The 8,729-nt window shown below is 34.6% G+C and overlaps 1 pseudogene; it reads left to right on the plus strand.

Moving 5' to 3' along the window:
• Nucleotides 1–2,134: 2,134 nt before the first annotated feature.
• LOC110922881 lies at nt 2,135–2,759 on the plus strand (annotated as a pseudogene).
• The last annotated feature ends 5,970 nt before the right edge of the window (nt 2,760–8,729 follow it).

Consider the following 8,729-nt stretch of genomic DNA (forward strand, 5'->3'; position numbering starts at 1 on the left):
AAACTAGCTAGAAGAAAATATAAACAAATATTTTTTAATGAAATTAAATAAAGTAAAAAATAAATAATTTTTTTATCTTGTTTTATATTCAATGTTTGTATAGAGTGATTTTTATCCACAGTTTCATTAGTTATCACAAATCATGTTTCTAGAGCCTTTCCTCCTAACCTTCTGAAAGGTTAAAAAATAGAGTAAAATGTCATTTTAGTCCTTGTGGTTTGGGTCATTTTGTCAGTTTAGTTCAAAGGTTTCATTTTTAATATGTGGGTCCAAAAAGGTTTCATCGTTGCCATTTTAGTCCACTGGGTTAACTCCACCCATTTTTCTGTTAACGAGAAGACCAATTCGGTCATTTTATATGGCTGGATTGTCCTTTTAGTTAACAGAATTGCATACAAAATTACCGAATTGGCTTTCTCGTTAACAGAAAAATTGGATGAAGTTAACCCAGTGGACTAAAATGGCAACTCTGAAACCTTTTTGGATCCACAAGTTAAAAATGAAACCTTTGGACTAAACTAGCAAAATGATCCAAACCATAGAGACTAAAATGGCATTTAACTCTAAAAAATATATATATAGCCTTCTGAAAGATTAAAAAAATATGTATTATATATGAAATATTTTTTTATCCATCTACGTGTATACCATCTATGTTAATTCAATTATTAAAAAAGTAGAATTATAAATAAAATAAATACATGTTTAGAGACAAATTAGGTTAAATTAAATAAATCAATAAATCTATACCTTATAATAAAACAAAACAAACTTATGCCACATGGCATCCACTTAAAACACTTACTGCCACCTGTCATCTCTTAACGTTGCGGGCTTTGGAAAATGGCGCTCAGAATTTTGCTTTGCCTTCACCGTTCTCTTTTTCCATTTTCTCATCAGTTTTCCTTTTCCCTTTCCAAAACCCTAAATTCAACCATGGCCGCATACCTTTTTCCACCATGACAATCTTCGATCTGAATATTTATATCCATTATTCTGGTCGTTCACTCCATTTCGTAATGAATCAAGACTTGATAACCACAAAGAATTGCATCAACAATCATCAAGAATCAACACAATCCATATTAATCATCGATTCTTGCTTCCAATTTCTTATTATAGGTATGTTTTTTCAACTTTTACAGGTTTTTTTTTCAAAGTTGTTTAGAATTTTATTGTTTTTTGTTCGATTTACAAACCCTAGATTGATTTTTTGTTGATGCTAGAGGATCTGCCATATATATTTCCCTTGATCTTCTCCATCGATCGATGATTCTGTGAAACCCTAATTGGCGTTCAGCATTCTCATTCTCCATTTGTGTTTCTCATCCTGAGGTCCCAATTAAGGCCTCTTTACGGATATTCTAAGATCTTCATTCCATCAATTCAAATCATGGTTAGATTAATAATAGTTCCGATTAAAGATAGTGATTTTATCATTCTTATCTGTTGATATATGTTCTCATTATCATTTGATTTTGATTTTCAAACGTTTTTGGCCAGGGTTTCTTCGTATTGGATCTGTTTGCTGCTCGACACAGAAATGCCGCTCATATGGTTTTCGTAATGACGTGTTCCGATTTGTTCCTCTACTAAAATTAGGGTTTTTGTTTTCGTGTAGGGCATATTGTGTTCAAACGATCGTTAATTTGCATAGAACATAGAGACCTGTGAATGTTGTTCATCTGAAGCACAAGATGGTCGATCAGGTTAATTTGTTAATCTCGCTAAGTATATGTTGTGTGATTGATCAGGTTAATTCGTCAATCCAAGGTTATTTGTGAGGAAATCATTCTTTCCATAAATCTGTAAACGTGATTCTGCTTCATTCCATCTTCTTCCACTCATGTTTGATCATCCAAGGTATGCTTTAGGGTTTTAAAAGAATCGTTCGTTCATTTGTTCAACTTTAGGCTTTTAAAAAAACATGATTTTTGTTTCAGATTTGTAACTTTACGCTTTTAATTGTTTTTGTCTGCATTTGGAATATCTGGCTCTTTAATCATTCTTACGATTCACTGCAATCATCAGTCATGGTGCTTGAGGTACCTTCTTTAATTTGTTTTTACTATTTTTTATTTGGTTGTTGTAATTGTTTGTTGTTTGGGTTGGAGAATTCCCAGGCCAATGAGGAGTTGGACCGAGAGTAAATTGAGCTCGGAACTTTTGAAAGTGGTGGATAGAGCGGGCTACAAGACGCCATCGCCGATTCAAATGGCTGCGATCCCGCTTGGTCTCCAACAGCGAGATGTGATTGGTGTTGCGGAAACGAGGTCAGGTTAAACGGCTGCTTTTGTACTTCCTATGTTGGCTTACATAACTAGACTTCCTCCGATTAGCTAGGAAAATGAGGCGGAGGGGCCTTATTCGGTTGTTATAGCACCTACTAGAGAACTTGCACAACAGATTGAGGAAGAAACGGTTAAGTTTGCGCATTATTTGGGTATCAAAGTTGTTTCGATTGTTGGTGGGCAGTCGAAGAGCAGGGGTTTAAGATTAGACAAGGGTGTGAGGTTGTTACTGCGACACCTGGACGTCTGATCGATTGTTTAGAAAGACGTTATGCGGTTTTAACCCAATGTAACTATGTTGTTCTTCATGAAGCGGATCGTATGATTGATATGGGTTTTGAACCACAAGTTGTGGGTGTTCTTGATGCGATGCGTCGAGCAACTTTAAACCCGAAAATGAAGATGAGGAGCTTGACGAGAAGAGGATATATAGAACAACTTATATGTTTAGTGCAACTATGCCTCTAGCTTGACGAGAAGAGGATATATAGAACAACTTATAGGTTTGGTTTGCTTCCCTTCCCTGTTCGTTTTTGCGTTGCTTTCTGATCTATTTTCGTTTTATGCTTTTTGATTTTGCTTGCGCCTTTGGTTGATGTGATTTCTCTATGGAATTCTTTTTCATCTCTGCTTTTTTTCCTTATTTGTCCAGTTTGGCCGTTATTTTTGGTACTGCAGGTGACTAGCTCCTCTAATTTTGTTGCTTTTGTAAGAGGCGTTGGTTTACAAGTGATTTTGTTGCTAATTCAAAAGCTAATATTGGCGGAAAGCTACAGTATGTTGTGAACAAAGTCTCTTACGTCAACCCAGCCACCCCATTGAAGCTTGCTGACTACTTCAACATTCTTGGAGTATTCAAACTGAACTCAATCAAACCTACACCACCTGCAAGCCCTGTTGTTCTATCCCCATCAGTTATGGGTTTCACCCTTCATGATTTCGTTGAAATTGTCTTCCGGAACAACGAGAACTCCATCCAATCATGGCATCTTGATGGTCATGACTTTTGGAGCGTCGGGTAACCAACCAACCATCTTATTATTTTCTCATTTCTTAATCTTTTTTATTATTAAGAATTAAAATACTTATCGCCGTGGTCCTGCAATTTGTAGTTTTGGTGGCGGGCAATGGAATTCGACACTGAGGAAAAAGTTCTACAATCTGAACGATGCTACCTCATGATACACAGTCCAGGTAACCATGACTTTCTTGATGCTTAAACAACAAAAAATTGTAGTTTTTTCGAGTATATTATATTAGAAAAAAATATATTAATCACAGGTTTCTTTCCTTTGTAATTATCGTTACTAAACTAGGAGATTTGGTAATGTTTTAAAAGAGCAAGATATACAATTCTTCATTGTTGCAGTGGATATTGTGTCAAGACCTGAAGTAAAATTGAATGTGAAGCTAATTGTTGTTAGAAAAATAGTTTGGGGTTCAGATCTTGAAAATTACAGGTAACTAAATTACTTTGCTAACTAAATCAAAATTTTCATTCTCATTTGTTTTTACTTATGGGTCAATATGGGTTACACTTAAAACCTGACGGGTCAAACAACTTTTTTTTTGTCAAAAGGGAAATATGTCGAATGGTTAAATTTTGGCCTAACGGGACAAATATATTTTTTTTATTTTTTAAAAAGGGAAACATATCAAATACGTTAAATGCCGTTCATTTTTTAGCTAAACGGGTCAAAAACTTTTATAACTAAAAGGGAAATATGTCAAACGATTGATTTTTGCTTAACGGGTCAATTTCGGTTATAGTTTTTGCACACACTACATAACCTCTCTTCGTTTCACCGTCACCCTCCATACACCACCATAAAGGTTACCGATTGACTGAACTGGGTTCATCACAGTTGCAAACAATTACCTCAGTGGTACCATACCAACTGAATTGGGTTCATCACAGTTGCAATCAATGTAAAAATCTATTTTTATAATCTTTTTGTTTATTAACTTAAGCTTTGAATCTTTTAGTTTATGTTTTCACAACATTGACCCATTGACTACGCAGCTCTCTTCTTGGAAACCGCTTTTTTGGAAAGATAGCAGCGGAACTGGGAAATATTACAACTTTGACATATTTGTACGTTGTATTTATTTTCTATTTGGTAGTGTTTGTTATTAACAGTCCAATTTATTAGATGACTATATCATAATATTGAGTTACTTACTACCATTAATTATAAAGTAAAGTACACGGATGGTCCCTGTCATTTACCAAAATTTTGGATTCAGTCTCTATCTTTCCAAAAGTACACGGATGGTCCCTGTGGTTTGCACTTTGTAACACATTTAGTCTCCACCTTTTTCTAAAAGTACATGGATGGTCTTTGTGATCTGCACTTTGTAATGCATTTAGTCCCTAATATGAACATGCTAAAAACTTTAGATTTGTTGGCTGGGGACTAAATGCGTTACAAAGTGCAAACCACACGACAGGGACCATCTGTGTACTTTTAGAAAGCTAGAGACCAAATCCAAAATATTGGTAAACGATAGGGACTGTCCGTGTACTTTACTCTTAATTCTAGGAAAACGTATGTTTAATATTGTTATTTATGGTGATGTAACTAACTATACATTTTATATAGGAACCTTGAAGCAAATAACTTTTCGAGGACTGTTCCTTCTTATTTGGGGAGATTAATAAATTTACAAACATTGTAAGACTGTTTGGCTCTCGGTTTGTTTGTTTGTTCTTCGATTACTCACATATTTTAACTTATTCTGTTCTTTGATACTTTACTCCAGGATTTTGTCCTCAAACCGGTTGACGGGAACGTTGCCAACATCCCTTGCTGAATTAAGCAATTTAAAAGACATGTGCAAGAGCCTAACGGTAGCCGAACGATATTTGTATTGTTTGTTTAATTGGACTGTAAAAATAGTGCGTTGGTTTTGTAACTTCGTTTGATACATTACGTACCCGCGGGTAGAGGAATGGATTTCGTTACTTGAACGTTTATTTATTTCAAATGATTATTTCAAGAATTTTAAGTTATATATTTGTGTTAAGTCACCCGCGAAACTCACGAGATCTTAGGCTAGTTATAAATAAATTCAAATATGTACAAATTGTGATGCACACTTTCCATTAGCTTGAATTAAAATAATTAAATAAGCCATCAAAATCTAAAAAAATTCAAAACACTTCAAATTTCAAAGCATTTTCCTTTATGGTGTTAGTAACCTTTAAGAAATAGTTAAAAAGAAATAAAAAACAACCCATCATGATTTATTTCCTTCTTCTACATATTAAACCCTGCATTTTTCAGCTTCGCCACCATGATCACCGGAAAAAAAATATTTTCAATATTGTTTTCTTTTTTCTCTTTCATTTCACTTCACGTTCATGGGTGCGGAGTCAAAATTATATGGGGTGCGTTCGGGATTTTCACATACGAATAACCACTAATGTATATATTTTTAAAAGGGGCGGCAACCCACCCATGGGTGGCCGTAGGTCTGCCCCTACGTTGAAGTGTCCCATTCTCCTGAAATTTATGGAGGAAAAGCCACAAATATTAGGGTGAACGGGGCACTATGCGGAGAATGGTGCGGTGATTGAAGTCCCCAAGCGGGAACACCGCCGCCATCACTTCGGGGAGGGTATTCGGGGAGGGGGATCGGTGTATGTTCACCGCATAAGAATTGCACAAGGATCGAGGATTTAAACGTTGGGCAACGGTCAAATATTTAAAAAACAAATATTTTTAACCAATATAAATAACCAACTTAAATCTAATTTTTTACCACACCCATTCTCAAACTTATACTCTAAAAATCTATCGGATACAACACAAAGCCAAACCGAACAATGGAGAACCAACCCCGCGAAGCCAAGAAAAAATCTAAGGGACGTGGCTCGCAACCGACAGTAAAATTACCGGTAAAACCCGAAAGCGCGAGATCGCTAATAAGTACGGGTGGCCGTGCAATTTCTAAAATTTTTATGTAGTATTGCGATGTAATTTTTATTTTATTAAATGAAATGTAGTTTTTTATTTTATGAAATTATGTTTTACTTATTATATTTTCTTAATTAAAAAAATAAAAAACAAGTCCCCCAAGAGAGGAGTGTCACCATCAAATTGAGGGTGTGAGAGAAGTTAAGAGGGGAGTTGACGTGGCGCGTGCTGATTGGCCGTGCGTAAGAGAGGAGTGCCCCTCTCACGATAATGTAAGCATCTAGACTTCTGGTGACAAACTCCCGTGTGTTGTTTCCCAATAACGCCATGTATTTAGCTCCCATTGTTGAGTGCTAGTTTGGCTCAGACATGGCTGGCTTGTAGGATTTGGGTAGGGGAGAGATGGTGTTAGTGGTAATGTGAAGGTTTAGTAGATTATTTGTAGTTATCCTGGCACGAGAGCGGGTTATCAATGGATGGGTTTATAGGCGAGGTGGTTTTGGTATTTGGGTGGTGGTAGCAAAAGGTGTGAGGGATGTTAATGGTACGAGACATGATCATTGTTTGACACTATTAAAGTTTCATAAATAAACGTATTATTATTATTATTATTATTATTATTATTATTATTATTATTATTAATATTTTATTATTATTATTATTTTATTATTATTATATTATATCATATCATATCATATCATATCATATCATATCATATCATATGATATGATATGATATTATATTATATTATATTATATTATATTATATTATATTATATTATATTATATTATATTATATTATATTATATTATATTATATTATATTATATTATAATTTATATTTATATTTATATTTATATTTATATTTATATTTATATTTATAATTTATATTTATATTTATATTTATATTTATAATTTATAATTTATAATTATATTATAATTATATTATATTATATTATATTATATTATATTATATTATATTATATTATATTATATTATATTATATTATATTATATTATATTATATTATATTATATTATATTATATTATATTATATTATATTATATTATATTATATTATATTATATTATATTATATTATATTATATTATATTATATTATATTATATTATATTATAATTATATTATAATTTTATAATTTTATAAATCTATTATATTATAATTATATTATAATTTTTTAATTTATATTTATATTTATATTTATATTTATATTTATATTATATTATATTATATTGAGTAAACTGCCATTTTGGTCCCTGTGGTTTGGCCAGTTTTGCCACTTTAGTCCAAATCTCAAACTTATTACATCTGGGTCCCTGTGGTTTGCATTTTGTTGCCATTTTAGTCCAAAATCCAAAAACCCTTATTTTTAACTGTTCCAACATCCCTATTTTGTCCTTTAGTGCATGGGTATTTTGGTCATTTTAATTATTATACAATTATTATAACATATTAAACTGTTATATATATAACAGGTCATCATCTTCATCATCATCTGCAGACTACTTCAATTACTCTAGGGACCAAACCACAGGCACCAAAACCACAGGGACCAACCATCACCGCCACACCGCAGATGACCAACCATCACCGCCATCACCGCCACACCGCAGATGACCAACCATCACCGCCATCACCCCTCTCTCTCTCTCTCTCTCTCTCTCTCTTTCATCTCTTTCTCATCTGCAGATGACCGCCATCACCGCCACCGCCTACCTTTCACAAACCCTAGAACGAGTTTAGAGAAAGAATGAGAGTGTAAAAGCTAGGGTTTTAGGTTTTAGAGAGAGAAAGAGGGGGGAAAGAACGGGGGACGTTGTGCTCTGAAGAGAGGAGAGAGATGGGAGGCGAAGAGTGGTGGTTGTTCCGGTGGGAGGTGTAAAGAGGTGGAACAGATCTGAAATTGGCGGTGGGAGGTGTAAAGAGGTGGAACAGATCTGTTTTCCCATCTGATATTGGAATAGATTTGAAATATGAACAATCAGAAGAACAGATGCAGAAAAGGAGATCGGAAGCGAGGAGGATCAAGAATAGATCGGAAAAGTTACCGGAAAACAGATCGCTCGCTGCTCACCCGTCTTCAGTCACTCCGGTATGCCCTTTGTCTCAATCACTGTATTTATAAATCAAATACTCAATACAGACAACAAATCTTGTGCAGTTAGGGTTCAATTTGATTTTTGCGTTTGATGTATGTGTGAAACAGATACAAATTAGGGCTAAACAGGATTTCTGATGTATGTGTGAAAACAGAACGCTTAAAGAGTGGAAAGGGAACCTGCTCCGACTAGGATGATGATCTTAGAGAATCCCATGCCTGCTTGCATCGCCATGGCTGCGATTCAAGATTTGCAGAAACGAACGAATTCGTGTGAAGACGGAGATGATAGAGAGGAGAGAGAGAGAGAGAAGAGATGAGAGATGGGTGGTGGGGATGATGCGGTGGTGGGGGTGGTGGTGGTGGTGATGATGCGGTGGTGGGGGTGGTGGTGGTGGTGTGGGA

This window comes from Helianthus annuus, chromosome 17 (genome assembly GCF_002127325.2).
Source record: "Helianthus annuus cultivar XRQ/B chromosome 17, HanXRQr2.0-SUNRISE, whole genome shotgun sequence".
Lineage (NCBI taxonomy): Eukaryota > Viridiplantae > Streptophyta > Magnoliopsida > Asterales > Asteraceae > Helianthus > Helianthus annuus.